Source organism: Equus przewalskii, chromosome 3 (genome assembly GCF_037783145.1).
Source record: "Equus przewalskii isolate Varuska chromosome 3, EquPr2, whole genome shotgun sequence".
NCBI lineage: Eukaryota > Metazoa > Chordata > Mammalia > Perissodactyla > Equidae > Equus > Equus przewalskii.
This window is the reverse complement of record NC_091833.1, coordinates 106,217,329-106,241,993: the sequence shown is the minus strand read 5'-3', so window position 1 is coordinate 106,241,993 and position 24,665 is coordinate 106,217,329. Positions and strand designations below refer to the sequence as shown.

The window sequence follows — 24,665 nt, the reverse complement described above, 5'->3', positions numbered from 1 at the left end:
CAGGAAGCCTATTTGACACCTCTGGTCTAGAGATTTAGAGAAGGGAACTGGGAGCAGGGGAGAGCAAAGCAAACGCACTCCAGGGACAGGAGCTGTTGTCTGTCGTACCTTTTAGTGCTTCTGTTAGGGAATGTGCTTCAAAATAAGACAGGGGTTAGATATCAGACCTCCAAAAAAGTTCTTACATCTGTTGCTAATCTTCCTCTTTTCTTCTTTTTCTCCAAAGCCCCAGTGCACAGTTGTATATCCTAGTTGTAAGTCCTTCTAGTTCTTCTCTGTGAGCTCCTGCCACAGCATGGTAACTGACAGACGGGTGATGTGTTTCTGTGACCTGAGACTAGGAAGAATTCAAGAAGCCAAAAGACACATGTAGAATTTACTGGAAATCAGAGAGCCACAAGAATAATTAGAAAATGGAATGGAAGAGGAGAAAGCTAAGGACCTGACAGAATTTGGCTTAGAGAAGTGAAGTCCAAGTGGTAACTCGGTAACAATCTTCAAGCACCAGAGGGCAGTTTGGGAAATGGTGAACAGCTGTTCTCTGTTTGCACTGAGGCTTGGCTAATATGACCTGAGCTTCCAGAACAGCAGGAGGGGTTGAAGTAGAAAAAGAACTCCGGTACCTGACAGCTGTAAGGAGAGGCATTGATTGCCATGGGGCCCTGCTGGATTCCTACCGTTTAGATCTTTAAAATTAGATAAATGATAGACTCTCAGCACATTGAGAGACCCATCTCTCTGTGTGCTGTCTAAGTGTTTCTCAAAGTGCAGGACTCAGCCCACTGCTGGTAGAGAAAATGTTTGGGTGCTTCAGAGACACTGAATTAAGTGACTTTGGATCGCGAAGGGGAAGAAGTATTCCCTTTTCAATTCCATTTTATTACTTGGTCATGTCAAGCAGAAAGTCTCCCTGAGGTACTGTCTTTCCCAGCTCTCTAACACTTGCCCATCTCCCTTTGTAACAGAAAGAGAATAGGCTTCAGCGGCAGAACGTGAAGCAGACAATAGTGTGTATGCCGGTTGATTGTCATTGTTTTGTTTCATGATATTTATTTTTTTGGTTTCTTCTAAGCGAGTGATGCTGGTTTTCCATTTAAGGTAGTGATAGAAAATTTTTGGGTTTTTTTCTTTTAAATACATTTAGGAGCCAGCCCTGATGGCCTAGTGGCTAAAGTTCGGCACTCTCACTGCTTCAGTGGCCCAGCTTCATTTCCTGGTCACAGAAACACATCACCCGTCTGTCAGTTACCATGCTGTGGCAGGAGCTCACAGAGAAGAACTAGAAGGACTTACAACTAGGATATACAACTGTGCACTGGGGCTTTGGAGAAAAAGAAGAAAAGAGGAAGATTAGCAACAGATGTTAGCTCAGGGCGAATCCTTCCCTGAAAAAAAAAATTTAGGAAAACAAAGTCCCCTGAGTTATAGAGAAATATCAAACAAAGAATACTATGGATGATGGCCATGGCCAAAATAGTGCAGATGGTACTTGAAGGATGATATTTTGGAAACACGGATCAAGTCTAAGCCTCTCCTTTATGAATGAGGAACCTGAAGCCCAGGAAGGGAAAGGACGTTTCAGTTTCACACAGAATTTACAGGTGGAGCTGGGACTGGAGGCGGCGGTGGTCGGGAAAAAGGAATGGGAGGTTGGGGATTGCATTGCGCGAGTCTGAAGCATCCTTCTGTCTGGCATGGTCTACCCCAGCTGGTGGCACACATGGCCATTTTCACCCCAGCACTGTGGCCATCCCTCCGTGTAACTTGACAGGTGAGAGCTTCTCTGTCACCATCTATAACATGAGCGCTTACTTCAGGGTATTACTTGAGCACAAAATGAAGTGGTACACGCAAACATTCCTCATTAAACTCTAAAAGGTCTCAAAATGTAAAGATAGAAACCCGTATCCTACTGCTACTTCTCACAATCCCCTAATATTAATATTTTCATGGCTGAAAAGCAATGTCAATTTTCTCATTGACCTTATCTCATTTTGAATAAAAAGAAAATAATTAAACATAGCTTGAAACATTTTATTTTTACTGAATTGACCCTGATGCAAAAACCATTGTTCAAAGTGATCTAAATCATATAATATTTTTACAGAACTGTAGGTTTATTTCTTTCAAGCATATCAAGGCTTTCCTCATTAAAAAGGCAAGAATGCTTCATAATTAGCACACCCAAACACCAGCTCCAGTGAAGATGACCTTCGATTATGTTGTTTGGCGGCAAATAGGTGTTTCTAAGGACTTAAGAGCAGATTCTGTTCTTTAGGAGATGTGTGTTCAAATCGTTTTATGATCTGTTAATCCATCTTTCAAATATCGCTAACGGATGAACTTCAACCCAGGCCTCATCCAAATAATCACAGATTTCTAGCGAATATGGCCAAATTAACAAGTTTTTGCTATAAATATATTCAGTGAGATTCAGTCAATGTCAATGCAGTATTTTTAAAAATTGAGATTATTAACAAACCCTCAAGTTCAATCCAATAAAGAACTGAAAAAAAAATGCATTTGCAATCAGCCCACCAGAGATATTAGAGAAATGAATGATTTCTAACCTCTGGTAACTCAGACCTGTAACATCCATCATCTTGCACAAATAGATCATTCAGAAAGGTAAAGGTTACTTCCAGAAATAATAGTTGTGTAAGGTGTTCCAGTCCCCAGTAAATTAAAGACGCAGCCTCACTCCTACTTTCCTCACTGAACAGAACACTGGAGGAACCTATTAATAGCATCGTTAGTTTCAAGAAGGCAGCTTACATGGAATTTGGATCTTAATGTACAGAAATAGATACTCAGCTACTCTCCCTGCAATGCAACCACCTTAATGGAATCATCTTTTCAAAATGAAAACTCTGCCCTAATGAAAGTCTTCTTTTTCACTGAAATAAGAAAGTCAAGCAACAAAGCAAGGCTCTTCATTTACATGAATGATCTCACAACCTCACCAGAAATGTATATTTAAGCCTGGGGATTATTGGTTGGAAATTTTAATGTTAAACTACCTGCAGAATACATTTAGCTATAGATAATACAAACCAATAGAGATTCAAAAAAATTTCTTTCTGAAAATGGAACTTATAAATATTTATTTTAAAGGATCAACAGGGTAAGTTTTTTCTGTTGCCCAAGCAAGTTTAATAACACCATGTAAAACAGCTGAAGTTAAGGAGAATCAGTATATTTAAACCTGTAATACGTTAGGGTTGTTAGCTGCGTTTTAGAATAGCAGGCTTTGTTTTCATGTCCCAGGAATCAATTTTATAGTAGATTAAGCTGCCCTTGGGAACAGTGTATGTGCGTGTGTGTGTGTATGTGTGTGTGTGTGAACAAAATTACAGTGTGAATCCTGTCCCCTGGAATAGTGTAAAATGCCACCTGTGCAACTAAATGTGGTGACTCTGGTCCAAGAAAGGGATGGAATCAAGTCTTGATGCTCCCAAAGATGAAAATTGACACTCTCCACTTGCCACCCCCATACCCAGGCACCTCTGCAATGAGACATTGCAGATTTTTTCACCAAGAGGAGGGGTCCATTTCCCCAACCTTGGAATCTGGACTCATCTCGTAACTTGCTGTCACTAATAGAATGTTTCAAAGTGGCATTATGTCAATTCTAAGCCTAAGCCTCAAGAGCTCTTGCACACTTCCCCTGTTGCTCCTGGAACTCTGTCACCATGACGTGAACAAGCTCAGACAGCCTGCTGGAGGATGAGGGACCACAGGGAGGACAGCCAAGCCATTCCAACAGAGACCATCCTAGACCAGGTCGACCCCACCTGATCTTCCAGCTGACCATAGATACCTGAGTGAGCCCAGGATCAGGCTATCCTGGCCTAGTTCAGCAGAATTACCCAGCTCCTTGACTCCTGAGCAACAACCAATGGATGTTGCTTCAAGCCAGTAAGAGTTGGGGTGGTTGCTTATGCAGCAAATTCTATTACTCCTATGATGAATTAAAAGCTATAGAGTATTGCTGTTTGAGTTTCCTATCAGGAAAATGGATAGATTTGGGGCATACAACCTCAGAAGGGATAGGTATATGTCTGAAAGGATAAAGTACAGCCTTGAGTAAGTAGAGATGCTTTCCTTCAAAAGGCCACATGGCTTGGCTGGTAGCTGGGCCAATGAGATATAGCAGCAGCCTACATGAGAGAGACTGCTCCAGGGTGGTCCAGCGGTATTGGGAGGACACAGGGGGCCCTGTGCTTATTGCACAGCAGCGAGAAATAACTGCAGAGAGGAGATACAGAGGGCAAGCTCTACTTGCTTTGGAGTCAAAGTGGGATGGACATCCTCTGTAGGCTGCTCAGTCTTCCAACGTTCTCAGAAACGCTAATGAGGGCCCCCAATTCCCCGAGTGAGCCCACTGGTCTTCCTGTCCATCAGATGGATGGGATTAAAACAAGTATTAAAGTAATTTGGATTGATAAAAATGCTTACACTCCAAATATTATAAAGTAGTTCTTGCCTGCTACATCAGAATAAAAGATCCCTCTGTGTCTCATTTAACGCTGTTGGTCTTGAATCTATTTTGACTGATATTAAGGTTGTTACTCAGTCTTTATTTTGTTAGCATTTGTCTGATGTAAATTTGTTAATCTTGTTTTAAAAAGCATGTAAGGTAACAAGTATTTAAAAATGCATGATAACCAGCCACCACAGTCAGAGATTTCCTTCTTAGAAGGTGGGGCCTGACTGTCAGGACTAACATACATGTAATGTTAATGTACATCCTGGGTTGAGAACTGCTGATCTGGAGTCTCCCAGATCCTACCCAGAGGGCAAAATCTTTAGCATAGATTTATTTCTCCTCTGTATCACTGTTCCCCCCAGTTTTGTTGAAAACACCTGGAATTTGACTTCTTTCAGATTTGTTCTTTTTTTTTTACGTTACGCTTCTTATGTTCTGGGAATCCTTTCCCTTTAATTTCAGCCTCATTAATAACAATTATTTAGGCCTAATTATGAGTTCAGCTGGTTCCTTTTCTCATCAGTGTGTTGCATCCAACCCCCCTTCTGTGGAGTTTATGTGCCAATCAAGATGCTTTCAACCAAAGGGAACAGATCCCACTCCCTCCACCCCACCTCCCCCCGCCAGTGGTGGTGGGCATTTGTTATCTTATAGCTAGAAGCCTGGACATAGGCCCTTCCAGGGTTGATTAATTTAGCAGCTCCACCATGTCTTCAAGACATCAGATGTCCTCCATCTTTCTGTTCTGCCAGGCTCAGCATACCAATGAGTCCCTTTATGGTTTTAAAATGGTGACAGCATTTCCCAGTGTCACTTGCAGGTAAGCAGTATCTGGGACAGAAAAGATGTCTCTTCCCATAGGGCTCAAGGATAACATTTTCCAGGAGCACCCCAGCACAATTCCCCTCTCCCATCCCTGGTGAGGAGAATAAGACCACTGGGTTGGCTTAGCCTAACCATGATGCATTCCTTATGGCTGAAGAGGAGCCAGCCTCCTCCGAACATATGCCTGTCTGGTACTTGGACAAAAGTCTGAATTCTGCTAGCAAGAAAGAAACAGGAATGGCTGTTAAACTAATGGTGTTTGCCATAATACATTTTAAATTTTCTTCATTTGTTTTGTTGTATTTTCTCAAAAAGATGCATAAGTGGTAAACTTACTAGGGTTTTTTATTTTAGAAAATATCTTAATCCTCAAAAATTGAATGATACTTTGGATAGACATATCAGTCTCAGTTATAAATACTTTCTCACAATGTATTTTTAATCACTGATCCAATTTAGCCAGTGTCTTTAAAATGAGAGGTCTACATGAAAACAAAAATATTTATGGAATCAAAATATCATAAGACAAACATCAAAAGATAAATGACAAAGTGGAGAGAAAGGTTGCAAATGTCAAAGACAAGAGAGCTTTTAAAAACAGAGAGGAGAAATAATAGTGCATATCATGGTGTCTCAATACCATTCCCCACTGAAAGGAACCAAGAACGCCTGGAGAAATAGCTTGCCCACTCCGGGTTTGGGACAGAAATGTAAAGGATAAGCTTAAAACATTTTGTCAAATGAGAAAGCAAAGAGGAAATTAAAGACTACTAGGGTCCTACTGAAAGGATTTGAAGAGGCTCCTACTGGCCAAATATGGAATAACTTGAACATGAAGAACAGTATTAAAAGCAATGGATTAAAGCACATCAATATATTAAAATCTATCAGTTCACAATGGTGCTTAAAAAGAAAGCAAAAATAAATAAATGAAAACACTTTGGTTAATCATCATTGAAAGTAGCTAGGGCTCAGACCATTTACTCTAAAAGTTAATAATTAAAAAAGAAAGAAGCATTTATCCTGTCTTTTTGGTACACACTGCACTTCAAGGTAACCCAAAGGTTGATGAGGGGAAACTTCTTTTTATACAAATATTGCAGCTATTAAATGAAGAAAGAATGATTGAGTTGAAGCATCACCATTTTACAACCCTAAGGAAGTAATGGATCTTGACATTGACCGTCAATGGCTGCCTCACGTCACAAAATGAGAATCAGACGTCAGCACCTCCTGATAGAAAGACACAATGCAATATAAGAGAGATTCTTGCCCCGAAATTGTATCTGAATTTGATAAGCTTCTAAAGAAGTCGAACTGCCAATTTACAAGAAGCACAGGGGACAAGGTACAAGGTAAATGATACCAGCAGAGTGTATCAGCAAAATCCAGCCAGTGGGAAACCCACAGAACAAACAACCCAGTTTCTTCTCCATATATATTACAGTTGAAAAAGAAGAGAGAGAAAGGAGAAGTTGTAAATTAAGACTGAGGAGACATCTAGTAAATTGCAAAATATAGACCTTATTTGATTCTTAGTCAAACAATTAAACTCTGAAATAACTTGAGACAGTCATGGAAATTTGCACACCGATTGGATATTTAATGATGTTAAGAAATTGTTGATTTTTAAAGTTAGGGATGTTTCTTTTTAAATGCATCCTTATCTTTTCAAGATATATAACAAAATATTTGCAAATGAAATACTAACGATGCCTGAGATTTGTTTCAAAATAAGCTGGTGAGAAGAAGAAAGTGAGGAAGGGTTAGACGAAACAAGATTGGCCCTAATTGTTTAAACTGAGTGATGGGTATCTGATGGTTTGTTACATTCTTCTGTCAACTTTTATACATGCTTGAATTTCCACATTAAATGTTTGGTTTTTTTGTGAATGACAGATCTAACTCCAGTCTGACTCTAGTTTCTTGGCGAGCAACTGTGATGGTTAATTTTATGTGTGAACTTGGTAGGCCAGGGTGCCCAGATATTTGGTCAAAGATTCTGGATGTTTCTGAGAATGTGTTTTGTTGGTTGAGACGAATACAAAAATCAGACTCTGAGTAAAGCACACTTCCCTCCCTAATGTGGATGGGCCTCATCTAATCAGATGAAGGCCTGAATAGAACAGACTGACTTCTCTCAAATGGGAAAGAATTCTGTCAGCAGGTGTCCTTTGGACTCAAACTGCAGCCTTTCCATGGCTCTCCAGACTGCCAGCCTGACCTGCAGATTTTGGACCTGCCAATCCTTTTTTTTTTTTTTTGATTAGTGGGTGCCTTGGGCAGGGGTGGAAACAGGGAGTAAGAGTAAATGGACACAAGGGTATTTTTTTTTTTTTTTTTTGGTGAGGAAGATTGGCCCTGAGCTAACATCTGTTGCCAATCTTCCTCTTTTCTTTTTCTCCTCAAAGCCCCAGTACATAGTTGTATACCCTAATTGTAAGTCCTTCTAGTTCTTCTATGTGGGGTTCCACCAGAGTATGGCTTGATGAGTTGTGTGTGGGTCTGTGCCCAGGATCCAAACTGGTGAACCCCAGGCAATTGAAGCAGAGCATGCAAACTTAACGTCTACGCCACCAGGACCTGACAATCCTTAAAACGAATGACAATCCTTAAAACGAATGAATGAATGAATAAATGAATGAACAAACATACACGCATCCTGTTGGTTCTACTTTTCTGGAGAACCCTGACTACTGCAGCAAACTTTATTTTTCTTTCATGAAGCTTATAATGCCTTTTCCTCTTCCTTGGCGCTCCCAAATTTCACCACAATTAGTCTATGGCAGATGACTTCTCAGAGGAGGCCCTTGCTATCAAAATGGATGTCTCCCTCCAGCTCAGGCAAACGTTCCGCTGTGAGCGCCTTGCTCTGCCTGTCTGTTCTCTCCTGATGAATCAGTCTTGGCTGTGTTGATTCTATTCCCCGTGTTTCTTAACTTCAGTCTTAAATTTTTTATATCACTGTCCTTTTCCATTCATTCTGGAAGAATTCCTTCACTCAGTCTTTCATGATCTTCAGCTGTGTACGTGATCATTTTATTATTAGGCCTATCTATGGGGTCTTTTATTTCAGCAATCCTATTTTGAGATTCCAAAAACCACTTCAAATTCAGTCTCTGCCATTTATAACCCCTGTGACCTTGGGCAAGTTATTTAACTTCTCTGTGCCTTAGTTTCCCTTTTTTTCATTTTTTTATTTTCAATTTTTTTTCCTCATGAAGGACGTCTAGGTTGTTTCCAGTTTTTGACTATTATGAATAAAGTTGCTACAAAAATTTGTGTACAGGTTTCTTTTGTTTTGTTTTACCTTTTGACCCCATTCAACCATTTCCCCTACCCCAACTCCCTTTAGTTTCCTCTTCTGTGAAATGACACTCCTAATATTACTTAGTCCATAGGAATTTTGGTGGCTTAAATAAGGTAAGCCATGGAAAAGGCTTAAAATGAAATGCTCAGTAATTATTAACTTTCAGAGAATCTTCTTTTTTTATATATATGTGACATGCTTTCCAATCTCTTTGAAAGTATTAATTAGAATTTTCAAAATTCTGTATTCTTTTCTTTCATTAACTCTATTTCCTTGGAATGTCCCATCTATTTTTTCAGATTGGTTTGCTTTTTTATGTTAACAACTTTCCGCAAATATTTGGTGATTCTTGACTTCCTGCTTATTCTTAGAAGGAGGATCTAAAATGATTAATATTAGTAATGAGCACAGCAAAATTATGACTTTCATATTATCACTTTCATGGGCCCCTTCTTCTAGAAAAAAATATTAAAAATTATATTTTATGGTCACAGTGGCATAAAACGAATATTATTCAAGCTAGATTATACTCATTTTTAAAATTCTGATTTTAAAAGAAATGAGAACATTTTCTTGTGCTTCTTTCAATGTCACGGGCCCCAGGCACTGTGCCTCTGGTACCTAATGAAGAAGGTGGTCCCTGGCAGTGGGCAGAAGTTGTTCTCAGCACATGGGATTGTGGATTAATCACAGGGCCTGCTAGAAAGAGACATAGGCCTTTGTGTGCCTTTGGGGTATGGGGACTCTTGGCCACGTGGCAGCAGGCAGACCTTGTCAAGGGCATGATCCTGCACTTCTCTCCAACTCTAAGGCACAAGTTAAGAAAACTCTGAGGCAAATCAAGATAGTAACTCATATCAGCCACTTGGGTGTCCTCAAGCTCTCTGGTTCACTAAGCTCATCCTCTACCAAGACGTATTATTTTAATTATTCAAAATCTGAATGGGAGGTTTATCTTTCAGCTCATAACCTCTTTAATGGAGTTTTCCTATATCTTCAGACTTTTTAACCTGTTTTGCATCTCACTTTTTATTGATGCTCATTTCCTTCCACCCCATGACATCCAAGGATTACTATAGCTTCATAGTAAGTCTTAAAATTCGGTAGTGTGATTCCTCCAACTTTGTTTCCAAAGTTGTTTTGGCTATTATAGGTCATTTGCTCTTTTGCTATAATTTTTAAAGTCGGTTTTGTGTGTGTATAAATTAATCCTGCTTGGGTTTTTATTGGGATTGCACTGCCTTCATAGACCACTTTGGGGAGAATTGACATCTATGCTAAGTCTTCTAATTCATGAACATAACGTGTCCACTTATTTAGGTTTTTAAAATTTCTTTCATCAATATTTTGTAGTTTTCAGCAGGCAGATTCTGTACATGTTTTGTTAAGTATATCCCTAAGTATTTAATTTTCTTTCGAGCAATTGTAAATGGTATTGCCTTTTAAATTTCCGTTTCCACATGTTCATTGTTAGTGTGTAGAAATGAGATCAATTTTTCTTCTGTTGATCTTATATCTTGCAAACTTGCTGAACTCATTTATTAGTTATCAAGGTGTTTTTGTATATTTCCTGGGATTTCCTATATAGATAATCATGTCATCTACCTATAAGAATAGTCTTATTTATTTCTTCCTAGTCTATACGACTTTTACATCTTTTTCTTGCCTTATTGCACTTGCCAGAATTTTCAGTCCAATGTTGAATATAAGTGGTTTGTGTAGACATATGTGCCTGTTCCTCATTTTAGGGAGAAAGTATTCAGTCTTTCACCACTAATAATAATGTTACCTGTAGGCTTTCGGCAGATGCCCATTACCAGTTTGAGGAAGTTCTGTCTTCATTGAGAGTTTTTGTCTTGGATGGATGTTAAATTTTGTCAAAGATTTTTCTGTATCAATTGATATAATTATGTGGTTTTCTTCTGTAGGTTGTTAATATAGTGTACTACTGCATTAGTCAAGGTTCTCCAGAGAAATAGAGCCAATCATATATACATATATATATATATAAAACAAGAGATTTAATAAGGAACTGACTTATGTGATTATGGAAGCTAGCAAGTCCAAAATCTGCAGAGCCAGTGTCCCAGCTTGAGTCTGAAGGCTGGCAGACTGCTGTAGAACCAGGAAGAGCTTGTGTTCCAGTTTGAAGGCCATAAGACAGGAAGAGCAAATGTTCCAGATCAAAAACCATCAGGCAGGAGAATTCTCTCTTATTCAGCAGAGGACCAACCTTTTGTTCTACTCAGGCCTTCAACTGATTGGATGAGGCCCACTCACATTACAGAGAGCAATCTGCTTTACTCAGTCTACTGATTTAACTGCTAATCTCATCCAAAAATACCTTCACAGAAATACTGAGAATAAGTTTGACCAAATATCTGGGCACCCATGGTCCAGTCAAGAAGTTGACACATGAAATTAACCATCAAAGTTACAGTGATTGAGTTTTGAATATTGAAACAGCTTTACATTTTCAGGATATACCCAATTTAGTCATGAATTCCATTGTCTAATATTTTTGTTGAAGGTTTTTGTGATAGGTTCATAAGGAATACTAGGCTGTAATTTTCTTTTCTTGTATTGTGTTTGTCTGGTTTTGGTAGTAGGGTAATGTTGGCCTTGTAAAATGAGTTGGAAAGTATTTCCTCATCTTTTATTTTCTGGAAAAGATTGTCTAAAATTGGGGTTATTTATTCTTTAGATGTTTGATAGAATCTGCCAATGAAATCATCCAGGCTTGAAGATTTTATTTCAGAAGATGTTTAACTATGAATTCAATTTCTGTAATAGTTATAGGGCTATTTAGATTATCTGTTTCAATTAGAATGAGTTTCAGTAACTTGTGGTTTTCAAAAATTGATCTATTTCATTTAAATTATCACATTTATATGTATAGAGTTGTTTGTGGTTTTAATGTCTGCAGAGTCCGTAGTGATATCCTATTTTTTCTTTCTGGTATTGGTAATTTATTTCTCTCTCGCTCTGTCTCTCTTTTTCAAGCTTGCTTGAGCTATATTAACTTTATGATATTTTTAATGAACCAGTTCTCATATAGTCAATTTTCTCTACTGTTTTTCTCTTTTTGATTTCATTGATTTCTGTTCTTTATAATTTCCTTCCTTCTGCTTGGTTTGTGTTTCTTTTTCTCTTCTTCTCCCACCTTCTTTTTAAGGTGGAAGCTTGGATCATTGACTTAAGACTTTTCTAAAAGCATTTAATGCTATAAAGTTTCCTTTCAGCACTGCTTACCTGTATCCCAGAAATTTTGATATGTTCTGTTTTCATTTTCATTCTGTGCAATATATTTTCTAATTTCTCTTAAAAATTTCCTCTTTGACCCATAGTTTTTGGAGATTTGCCTGTTGCCTTTCTGTTATTCATTTCTACTTTAATTTCATCAAGGTCCAAGAAAATACTACATACGATTCAAATTCTTTTAGCTCTTATGATCTATCTTGAGGAATATTCCATGTGCAATTGGAAAGAAGGGTGTAGCTGCTGATGTTGGGTCAAGTATTTTATGAATGTCAATTAGATCCAGTTGGTTGGTGCTGGTGTTCAGTTCTATAGACTTGAAAATTTTTCTCTGTACTTATATCAATTATAGAGAAAGGAGTTTTTAAGTCTCTAACTATAACTATAGAAGTATCTATTTCTCCTTTCCATTCTGATGATTGTTGCTGTGCATATTGTGAAGCTCTCTTCTTTGATGCATGCATATTCAAGATTGCTATGTCTTCTTGACAAATTGGCACTTTTATCATTATGTAATGTCCTTATTTATCTCTGAAAATTTTCTTTGCTCAAAAGTCTACTTTGATATAAATATAGCTACTCCACTTTTGATTAGTATTTGCATGGTATATATTTTTCCATCCTTATACTCCTTTCCATATACACTTAGCATATCTATATCATTATATTTAAAGTGAGTTTCTCATAGACATCATATAGTTGAATACTGCTTTTGAATCCATCCTGACAATCTCTGTCTTTTACTTGGTGTGTTTAGGCCATTTACAATTAATGCAAGTATTTATATGTTTGGGTTTAATATTTCCATTTTATTATTTGTTTCTGTTTTTTTCCTCTTTTTCATTTTCTCTATTTCCCACTTTCTGCCTTCTTTTGGATTATATGAATATTTTTAGTATTCTATTTTAATTTATCTATTGTGTTTTCAAATATCTCTTTGTATGCATTTTTAATGGTTTCTTTAGGTATTACAATATATATACTTAACTTTAAACAGTTTAATTGAAATTAATATTTTATCAATTCATGTGGAATGTATAAACTTTACCACCATAAAAATCCCTTTACCCTCTTCCTGTTATGATGCTGTTGGCTTACGTATTACATCTATTTACATTGAATACCCTATCAGACAGTGTTATAATTTTTGCTTTAAACCAACAAACAATTCAAATAACCCAAGAGGAGAAGGATAGTCTATAATTTTTATTATAGATAAAAATATTACAGATAAACCCAGATATTTTCAACTTCTGTTGTACTTCCTTTATTCCTGATGCTCCAAGTTTCTCTCTGCAATCATTTTCTTTCTGTCTAAAGAAATTTCCTGTAGCAATTCTTTTAAAGCAGTTCTGCTGGGAACAAATTCTTTTAGACATCCTTCATCTGAGCATGGCTTTATTTCATCTTAATTGCTGAAGGATATTTTCACTGGATATAGAATTTCATTTTATGTTTAGCAGTTTAAAAATGTTGTGTCACTTCCTTCTGGACCCTCTGGTTTCTAATGAGAAATCTGCTACCGTTTGAATCATTGTTCTCATTCCAAGTAGAGTATCCATTTTCTCCAGCTGCTTTCCATTTTTTTTCTCTATTTTTAGTTTTCATCAATTTTATTATGATATGTCTGGGCATAGATTTCTTTGGGTTTACCCTCTTTGGCTTTACTACTCTTTTTAAATGTATAGATTTGCTTCTGTTGTCAACTTTGGGAAGTTTTCAGTCACATTTCTTCAAACATTTTATCAGCATTGTACTCTTTCTCCTCTCCTCCTTGAACTCTAAAGACAGGAACAGTAGATCTTTTTGTATTATCCGCCTATAATGTTCAGAATGGATACTTTCTATTGATCTATCTTCAAGTTCATTCACTTTCTCCTCCATTATATTTATTTTGCTATTGAGCCCATCTAGGTAATTTTTTTTACTTTTGTTTTTGTGCTTCTCAGTTCCAAAATTTTCATTTCCTTCTTCTTTTCACCTTACACTTTTGGTGAGACTGTCTATACTTCTATTCATTTTAGCAGTGTTTGTGATTATTCTTGAGGCATTTTTACAATAGTTGCATTAAAGTTTTATTAGATAATTTCAACATCTGTATTACCATGGTGTAGCAGTCTTTTGATTGTTCCTTCCTATGCAAATTAAGATTATCCTGGGGTTTTTTGTTTGTTTGTTTGTTTGTTTTTGTATACCAAGGGATATTGGGTTGAGTAGGTACTTAGGAGTGGAATATATATTAAAAACACAATTTCAAAAGCAAATTTTTTTCTTTCAAACTTAATGCATCCATTAAAGAAGACATGTTTTTAAAAACTAACAAACAAAAGAAGAAAAAAATTACCTATCACCTAACTAAATAGAGAAAAATATTTTCCTCCATTTATAGATAACCTTTCTCACTCTCTCTCTCTCAGAATGCATCTGAAGTTTAATTTCCACATAACTAATTTGATTTCCTAAGATCAATCTACTCTTTACTTCCTCAAATACAGATTTAATACTCTGATTGAAATATTAGCTTCCTTTCAATCCTCCTTTTCCTCACCCAGCTACCTCCTCATTCCATTTTGTTGCCTTTACATCTTACTCTTTTCTCTTTTTTTGAGGAAGATTAGCCCTGAGCTAATATCTGCTGCCAATCCTCCTCTTTTTGCTGAGGAAGATTGGCCCTGAGCTAACATCCATGTCCATCCTCCTCTACTTTATATGTGGGACGCCTGCCACAGCATGGCTTGATTAGCAGTGCATAAGTCTGCACCCAGGATCCGAACTGGCAACCCCAGGCCGCCAAAGCAGAGCATGCGAATCCAACTGCTAAACCACCACGCCAGCCCCTACATCTTACCCTTTTGACTTTCAAATTTATACTGTGATATTTCTCATCCTATTAGCTTTCATATCAGTTTATGTTCTCCCAAAAAGGCCATGTTCTCTTGACATTATTGAGATTTCAAAAATGATTCCTAAAATATTCTTTTGGATCCAGTGGTAAGTCATTTTCCAACAACTGTGCTTCCTCTAAGTTTTGATGTATTATTTAGCTTACGATAATTTTCACGGGCTCTATGTTGTTTTCACTTTACACTTTTTTCCCATACTAATTATAATGGATTTTCTAGCATTGATGTTCATGATTTCCTCAGTAGAGCATAACAGATATGATACAGCCTCTAAACCATTGACAGCATCTACTAGACCTTCATACATAGATACACAGATCTATCATACCTGGGGGTGAGGGTTATACCAGTTAGAGTGCTTTGATGGCAAACAACATAAAACCTAACAATTTAAACAATAACTAGTAATTTCAAAGATGGATTAGGGTTCAGGTACTGTAGGATCAGGGCTCTAGATTCACTTTCTGCCTTTCTCTCAGCACTTCCCACCTCCCTGTATGCACATTTATCTTCTGCTGGACTTTGTGGCTGTGAAAGTTCTATATACTTCAGTATCCAAAAAATTCTGAGTTTCTTTTCTTAAAATCATAAAACTGAAGTCTCAAACTGCATTCAAATTAGATCAACTTAAGTCAGGGACTCATGCCCTAGGCCAGTATAAGATGCCATGAGAATCTCCCAGATTTCATCTTTCACACAGAGTTGAGTGAGGTGTGCATCCCACCATACCTACACACATAATGGGAATATCCCTAGAGAGGAAGAGAAGTTAGATATGGAATATCACCTCCCATTCCTCCCCCAGTGCTCACTGCAAGGAAGTTATCGACACCTGAACTTTTGTCACTCTGAGCCAATGAAATACACATTCTTCCAGCCACAGCTCATACATTTAACACCTTATTCTAGAGCCCTAATCTCTAAGAATGTGATAGTGGGTTGTAATTCATCAGGCGGGCAGAGCACCCTAATTTCCTTTAATGAATCATGGATCTATCACTAATTGTTTTCCTTGGTCCAACTCAATCAATCTTATAGCTAGCCAGAAATTCATTCTAGATTGTAACAATAAGACATCTGTTAGAGTCCATGTCAACTTTGTTCTGAATTTTTCAGAAGTTGAGCCAGGACTAGCCATTTCAATCATAGATGTTTAAATTTCACTAAATGTAATTTTATATCCAGCTATTTCATTTATCATTCTAGTTAATTGTTCCACAAGTAATTGAGAAACACATTCAATAAAACAATTTAAAAATATCTCCCACAAATGTGGATCAACTCCTGGATAGGTAAAAGTATAAGTTAAAAAATAAATCAAGACTATGTAATACAAGCCAAAAAGAACGACCACATCAATTACCTTATTGTTGTTTTTGGTGATTGAATTTCCTCTAATTAAGCCTCAGATTTTGCTCTAAGCTTCCCAGCAGCCAAAGGAAAAATGGTAACATAGTTATATCATTTTCAAATATCAAAACATACCAGTCCTTTAAAAGAATTAAATCTTTTTATAGCACTAAACATTAAATGAGTATAGACAGAGTTAGGAGCATTGCAGTACAATGTTTTCCTTGTCAACATTTCTACAGGAAATACAATTGTAATATCCTCATAACTGTTTGTTATAGTCTATTTCAGTATACATTGAAATAATTAAAAATTTTAATTAAAAATAATTTAACAAAGGAGAGTCTGTGAGGGGCCAAATAATATGTTGCAAGTATATGACTGTCTTATGATTTAATCTGATCCTAAGACAAAGTTTTAAATATCTTGATAAATGCTTAGACTGTAAATCCTTCAAATAATTTGTTTATTTCTTCACTCGGGCTTTTGACAATGTTTCATGGTCTTTCATTCAATTCTTTCAACAATCTGAGATAATATTCTTATTCCTACTAAATTACATTTGAGGACGTGGAAGCTCAGAGGAGTGAAATGCTTTGTTGAAGGTCAAACAGCCAGTAAATGACTTGGAAGAGATTCAAACACAGGTGTTCTGATTCCAGATTAAACAAATTGCATTTGTTCAGTACCTATTGTGCACTACACAGTGCTCTAGAGGCTGCGGATAGACAGTGGGAGAAAATGTAATCTCTGCTCTCAAAGAGCTGGTAAGAAAAACATACACAAAGACATGCTTTTCTATAACTTAGCCAACACTCTTTGCTTTCTCTATCCTGGTGCAATACCAGTACTGATGGAGTCGATGGTTTGGGAACATAAGATTGTTGAATAAGAATAAATACTTCTGGATATCTCTTTCAGATCATGTTCTACATTATATGGTACACATTTCAGATTAAAATGCTGCAAGTGTTGAGAGAAACACAGATAAAAAGGACTGGAAGAATTCTCACTTCATGGAGTTGCTGAGTCTCTTTTAGAAAATCAGAAGGAAGAGGGAAAGACATTCCATTTATTCCCAGGATTGTAATAACAACTATTCTTGGCCATACTGTGAAATAGCATCCGGTGACAAAATGTGGTTCTGATGAGGTAAAGTTTTCTTTTTTTTATTTTTAATCCTTAAGTCATGGCCAATGTGGTCTTAGATATGCTTTTCTTTGGTGAGGAAGATTAGCCCTGAGCTAACATCTGTTGCCAATCTTCCTCTTTTTTATTTTTTTTCTCCCCAAAGCCCCAGTACATAGTTGTATATCCTAGCTGTAGGTCCTTCTAGTTCTTCTATGTGGGATGCTGCCTCAGCATGGCTTGATGAGTGGTATGTAGGTCCTTACCCAGGATCTGAACCAGGGAATCCCAGGTCACTGAAGTAGAGCTCAGAAACTTAACTACTGCTCCACTGGGCCGGCCCCCTGAGGTAAAGCTTTCAAAGGCAGGTGATAAGAACTTGGTCCAAATATTTCAAATCCTGAGAAGTAAACCATTTTGGTGGAGGTGGTGCCGATGGTGATTTTACATAAAATGACAAAGTCATGAGTGCCCTACCCCAGAAATGGTTCAATAGAAACTGGATGATGCTCTGTGAGAAAGCCCAGGAAGGTTGACCTAGCATCATTTTCGCTCATGGTTTATGAATAAAAAAATCATTTTTCAAATAAAATTTCACATAAAACAATATATAAAACAGATCAAGAGGTAACTACTCTGGTTGACTGAATCCGGGGGGGCGGGGGGGGGAGCGTCCTGGAGGCCCACTCACACTGTGTCCCCCATCACCTCCTCCCTAACCACGCCTCCAGGTGACCAGTGAAGCACGAGTATTTGGAACTGGTCCTGCCAACTCAAAGGGTCACTGCTCCCAGGACTCTACAAAATAAGAGATAATGGCTGTTTTCTCTCAAGCGGCTACTAACGAGCACGCTGTTAGCAGCCTTTAGGGAAGTACTAATAATGGACATTTTTCACTCTTTTCTAGCTGGTCACTTCAGTGGTTCATGCAGACAGAGCAAACAGACTCTGAGAGTTATGATTAAAAAGAAAATAAAAAACAGCTCACAGTAATGACCCCTCCCAAGAAAAGACCGAGTAATCTTCCAGCTACAGTAACAGTAATCCCAAACCCACTACAACATCTAATTGAAATATTGATTCTTTGGTTAGGTCTCTAACTTAAAATTCCAGAGCAGAGAGCTCCCCACCACACAGACACCCCCTTCACAGAATCACATCACAGAGTGCGGAGTGTTTCCTTAACATTAAGCTTCCCAAGGCTTTCATTTCAATTAGTCATAAAAAAAGATCAAGAAGGAAAGTATTGTCGGAAAGATTCCAGTCAGTGTTTTATTGCCTGAAACAGTTCTCAGGATTAACCATTTCATAGCAGAAAGGGAATTCTACAGAAAGAGCAATGCTTTTCCCTTACAGATAGGAGGCTATGGATAAAGCAAAGAAAACAAAATCTACTTTCTTCTAAGTGATTCATCCAACACATTTGCATAAAACAATCTCATTTATGGCATTAAAACTTTTTTGAACAAGCGCCCAATTTATGCCAAGAAATTATCACAAATCCAACTTTCACCATCCTTGAATTTTCGTTTAGGTTCTAAGAGCAACAAAATCCCTTGACATTATTATCTCCTCTGAATACTAATTATGTCACTACAACTGTGTGTCTGCTAATCTTCCAGAAATAATGTGAGAATTACTGGAATGCATAGAAACAGAATGGAATTAGAAACACATTTTGTGAATTTGTCAAAACTACCAGCTTTCTAAGAGTAAAGTAAGGTAAAAAGTGCACATCCAAAAATTTTTTAATAAAAGAACAAATTACCACAATGAAGATAAATGACGAGTCTTAATACCTCACTATGAGCACAGACCTATCTAGAGCAAGGCCAGCATCCTGTGAGTTCTTGTATCCTTACAAGAAATTTGGTCCACGGTACCTTGGATTTTCATCTCAGAGCACCAGCTTCAATTCCAGATAAGACCTGTTTTTAATCATGCTTAATGGGCCTGGTTCTTAGGAGAATAAGAATGAAGGTGAAAATCTCCTCTCCAGCAGGGAGGCCAACAAACTTGTTCTGGGGACCAGGACCTAATCCTCCCCACTGAAGGAAGGAAAATGCCTATTGTAGCACACTGTCTGCCACCTCATCAGTCTCAAATATTTCTTGAATGTATGAATGACAACATCATTATTCTCTGCTCATCCTGGCCTGAAAACAAGAGAATCATGAACTGTTGTGCTTGAAGGAAGCTTTGCCATCATCTCTTTCACTGCCCCATTTTGCAGATGTGAAAACTGAGGCCCACCACATGAACGGGTTTACCAAAGGCACACACGTGCTCGCAGAGGACATAGGTATCCATATTTATTTCCCAAATCTCTGATCAAGGCTCTTTCCTCTACTGCAGATGGAAAATCCTATATCAACTTCCAGACCAAGTCTTAGGGATGTCTCAAAGGCATCTTCTTCCCCCATGCTGGGCCCATTGCAGTAATACAGGCACATGGTACCTCTTCCGGGATGCTGGCCACAGGCTCCCACTGGTCTCCATGATTCCAGTCTAGCACTCTTTGATGTCTCCATGCTCCTCTCAACTTTTTCAGCCTTGAGCAAAAGTCCTTTTTCTCTATCCCACCACTGGCACCACCTCACATCTTTGCTCTGAAGCACTTCTGAACTGCTCATTGTGTGAGGGCATGCACATACACACATATACACACACCCCACGTCAGTTCATCCATGTGTGACTTTATTTTTGTGGTCTGCCTTGGCTGGAGTCTCCTTTCCATCCATTGGGCTGGTTCCATTCCATGCCGTTGTTAATTCCCATGACCACTCCCCTTCCTTCCGTACCCCACACCCACACCTGGGTTAGGAACCCCTGCACTCTGATCTCAAGTTCACAGGTATCTGCTGTTGTCTCTGCACTAAACTCAGATACATTACATAAAACTCTTACATGAGTGTCCCTGATCCACTTGGGCCTGGTTTCTCCCAAGCATTTAACCAATGAACATGCAGGCATCACATGAATGCCTCATCTGTTAGCTTATAAATATTGACACAAATAGGCGACAGGTGGTCAGGGAGTATTTAGACAACCTTTGTGCATTTCTAGACATCCATTACTCCATCTCCTTTTTAACTTAGTGAATTATTTTGGATACAGGGCACCTGTGCTCTTTCTGATCCTCTCCTAGGAGCTGAATAGAAACTTTTGACGTGTCTACTTCTACCTTTTAAAACCTAATATTAGTTATGGACAACTATATTTTCTTTAAAGAGTTCTGTCACTGAGCTCATAAAATGTTGTATCTCAGAAGAATGAGATTCTTAATTGTGTTTGTGATGAAATATATGAATAAATAAATAGAACACATTAATATTGTATTAATAGCTATGACTGTCTTCTAGAATGATGTGTGGTATGCCAAGTGCAGCTGGCTGTATTATAAGTATCTTTTTATATGTCTGTTTCCCACACTGGATTCCAGGCTAATTGCCTGATTCAGATTGTCTGGCCAGAGCCCAGGATATCTGGCACATGATGAAAACTCAATACTTTTTGAATGAAACATTTATGTAGTCCTAAACTCTCTGGGAAAGCTCTGTGAGGCAGCTATTTCCCCATGAACCACTTTTCCTAATATTCCTTAACAAAAGTCAGTCCATACTTAAATTCAAGTCACACTATATTATCAAAAACATTTGTCCCCTATCACTTCCTCTCATTGCCCACATCTGCCTTCTAATACCAAAACAGAATAAACCTGATCTCTCTTGCAGATATTTAAAGACCATGATTACTTCTCTGCCAAGTCTGCATTTCTCCAGGCTAATGCTTCCCTGTTGTTCGATAATTTTCAGCCACTATCATCAGGGCTTACCTTCTCTAACCACACCCTCCAGGTGGTCCATCTCCCACTTAAGCTGTGCCACCCAGGGACTGAACACAGCATTGCCTGGAATATTGGGCCAGATCACAGTTCATGGGGGTTGCCACCTTTGATATTGATGTCATCCCTCTGATAATGAGGCCCCAATGCATCCGTTTTTCTAATAGCTTATTAAACTGTATTCATGATACCTCTACACCCATTCTTTCCCCCTTTCCTGTTTTAAGTAGAGACGTTCCTCCCACTATTTAAGGTCAATCCCTTCCTTGGGCTCCTAACCCCATCTCATTCTGCCTTTCCAGGGATTTTATACCATCTCCTACAATCCTTCTTACTTTCTATGTAACCTCTTCCTGTCTAAAGTCCCTTCCTAGCAGCTTCAAACCTGCGCAAGACTCTCATCATAGAATAAGTATATATATAATCTTCAGTATTGATGTCTCCAGCCGCATCACTTCTCTCCAATTCTCTTACCAAGATTACAAATGATTTCTGTTTTACTAAGTGTGAAGGATAGTTCTAGCCTTCAGTTTTGACTTCTTTGCTTCATTTGACATTATTGACAACTCCTCCTTCTTAAAACGCTCTCTTTCCTTAACTTCCATGACATTTGTTTTTCCAATTTTCCTTCTATCTCTGGCCACGCCTTCCCATCTCCCTTTGTGGGCTCCTCTTTCTCAACTTGTCCTTTGAATGTCTGTATCCCCCAGGCCTCTACCTTCAGCCTCTTCCCTTCTCTCTTCTCCCTGGAAAACATCATCACTTCTCGTTATTTCAATTACCATCTAAAATGTAATGTCTCGCAAATTCTATCTCCATTCCAGATCTTTCTCCTAAGCTTCAGACTTACACAAGAAAGTCAGAATACACTCCCTTCTCATCACTTGCTCTCGGATGTTCCCTGAGTCCCTCAAACTCAACACCAGCAAACTGAACTCAACTTTACTACTCTCTCTCCTCTTGTCCTGCTTATTTCTGTGAAAGCCAGGATCAACTGCTCAGTGTTCTCCAAGAGGTGTACAAGTGAGATGGGGTGTAGACAAATATCACCTATTGAACAGGTTTCACTCATTGAGGTACAATGAGGAGGCATTTTATTTTTGCCCCATCACTGAAATCAACCACTCCCGGTTAGACCTCCCTTCTTTCTTTCCTCAGAGCACATTTCAAGCGCGCTGCATGTCTTTTAAACCACTTTCAGTTACAAGAGCAATCACATTGAGCTCTCTGTGGCTCACTTTCAGCTCAGTCTTTTTAAAATCCCAACTTCAATCTCCCACCCAATTTCAATCTTCTTCCTCTTCCCCACCTTACCCCCTCTGTCCAACCCCATCTAAGATGAAGCCTGACTCATGGACCAAGGGTCTATACAGAGAGAGAGAGACAAGTATGGTCTTCTCCTCTTTCTTTACTTTGTCCTCTTATCCCTCTGTGGCTTCTGTGTTTTGCTCCCTTCATCTGGAAGAAGTGCCTGTAAGTCACAGAGTGTCTCTGGGCCACTCAGGAAGGTCACTAGACCTCTCTTTCCTCATAAAAGGTGAGACAGTTGCAGGAAATGACCTCTAGGGGCCCTTCCAAATCTAATATTGCAAGTTTCTCAGATTCTCTTTCTCTGACCCAAATACCAATTCATTGGTCCACATTGCCTTGATAATTTTTGAACTCCTAAATGTGTATTTTATCTAAAAGCTCATAAAAATCTGTGGATCCATTAGGCATGTTTTTAAGTAAAATCAAGACTAGCCCTGGAATTTGCAAACAGTGACATCAGCAAACTCTCTTGTTAACAGTATCATCTCTTATGCCATTGCCGAGGCTAGTGCAGCATTTTTCAGTCCATGTCACAAGTGGATCACATGCATTTTTCTTAAATCATGATCACACTTCAGGAAGATGGGTTTACAGCTTTACAATGTCCTTGGCAGTAATTGCTTCATTTACACCTGATGTGGCGTAAATGTCCTTTTGTTTTTCTTTTCAAATTTCTTGACTGTCATGTAGGAGTTTGGTTGTTTTGAAACTATCCTCTAATCTTATAATATATTTACGCTATGGGATTACAAATATGAGAGCGATGTCATTGATCAAACTTTTGTCAGCGGTTGTGTGGTTTCAGATAAGACTCTTGATATCTGTTTTCTCTAATACCTTAAATCACAATCTCCTGTGTGAACACATATTTCATTCAAGGTGACAGCAATCACAAATTATAAATTTGTGTGTGTCTGTGTGTGAGAAAGACTTATTTTTAATGTAATTTAACAGAAATAATGCATATACAATTTAAAAGGACAAATAGTGGTCCCCTACTCCACCTTTCTCTATAAATTCAAGATTCCTGGTGGCGACATCTTTCAAGTCTTTCAGCTATTTCTTCTGGTATTTAATTCAACATTTCTAAATAACATCCTTATAGCACTCATTCCTTATTTGTTCAGCTTCAGACATTATCTTTTGGTTTCTGAGCTAGGATATAGGTTTGGGTACTGTGACAGAGACTAAAATGGCAGTGCCTTAAAATAGCAGCTTATTTTTCTCTTATAAATGGCAGAGCGTCAAGTTGGAAAGACCCTTATTCATCTGATCCCAGATGGCTGGCGATCATGACCACATTTCATCCAATGAGACAGGGAGAAGGGAAAGGCAAGAGCATTTCTTTCCCCTTAAGGGCACAACCCAGAAAATGTACATATCAATACCAATGTGCAGAACTTTTGTCATGGCTCCCACAGGGAGGCTGGGAACTCTGGGCTTTACCCTGGGCAGCCATGCTATCAGCTAAAATTCTCTTACTATGGAAGAAAAGAACATATATTTATGGGCAATTATCAGTTTCTTTCACAATTTCCTATTTTGGAAGAAGGGTATTTTACCCTTGTAAGCAACACGCACACACATATGCATACACATCAACACACGCGTTCCATCCCCATCCTCCCAACATACCTGTTATATCACAATTTTGGTTAAATCCATATTTGATGTTTACATTATGAACTATTGTTTACAATATCATATAATGTACTTCCTCTCTTGCACATCAGACAATGTGTGTTATCTTAGCAATATCTCTACTTGTATTGGTTAGCTAGTTCCTCAATGAGGCTCAATTGCCTTAAAAGATAATCATGAGTTTCATAGATCTGCAGGCTCCACTCACAGCAGCACTGTTCATAATAGAAAAAATGGGGAAAATATCATTCAGCAAGGGAATGGATAAAAAATTATGGTATTCTACACCATTGAATATTATATAGCAGTGAACAGGGATGAAATGCAGCTACATACAACAATATGTTTCTTGGAAATGTAAGGTTGAGTTAAAAAAAGTAAGTCCCATAAGAGACCATAACATTCTTAAACACCTTAAACTTGTTTAACAAAATTTGCTTAACAACTTTAACCTATTTAAGTTTTCTGTTGCTGCTACAATTAAACAGATTTTTTAATAAATAGAAATTTAATAAAAACAAAATTCAAAATAATGTTTCCCCCTCAGGAAGGAATGAAGGGGGATGAGATAAAGGAGAAGCACATAATTTAAGGGTAATGCTTAAA

The 24,665-nt window shown here is 38.0% G+C and overlaps 1 long non-coding RNA gene across 1 annotated transcript in view; it reads right to left on the bottom strand.

Moving 5' to 3' along the window:
* The window catches only part of LOC139082357 (uncharacterized), a 54,697-nt gene that overhangs the window by 28,570 nt on the left and 1,462 nt on the right, over window positions 1–24,665 (bottom strand). The gene's annotated exons all lie outside the window — the stretch shown is intronic.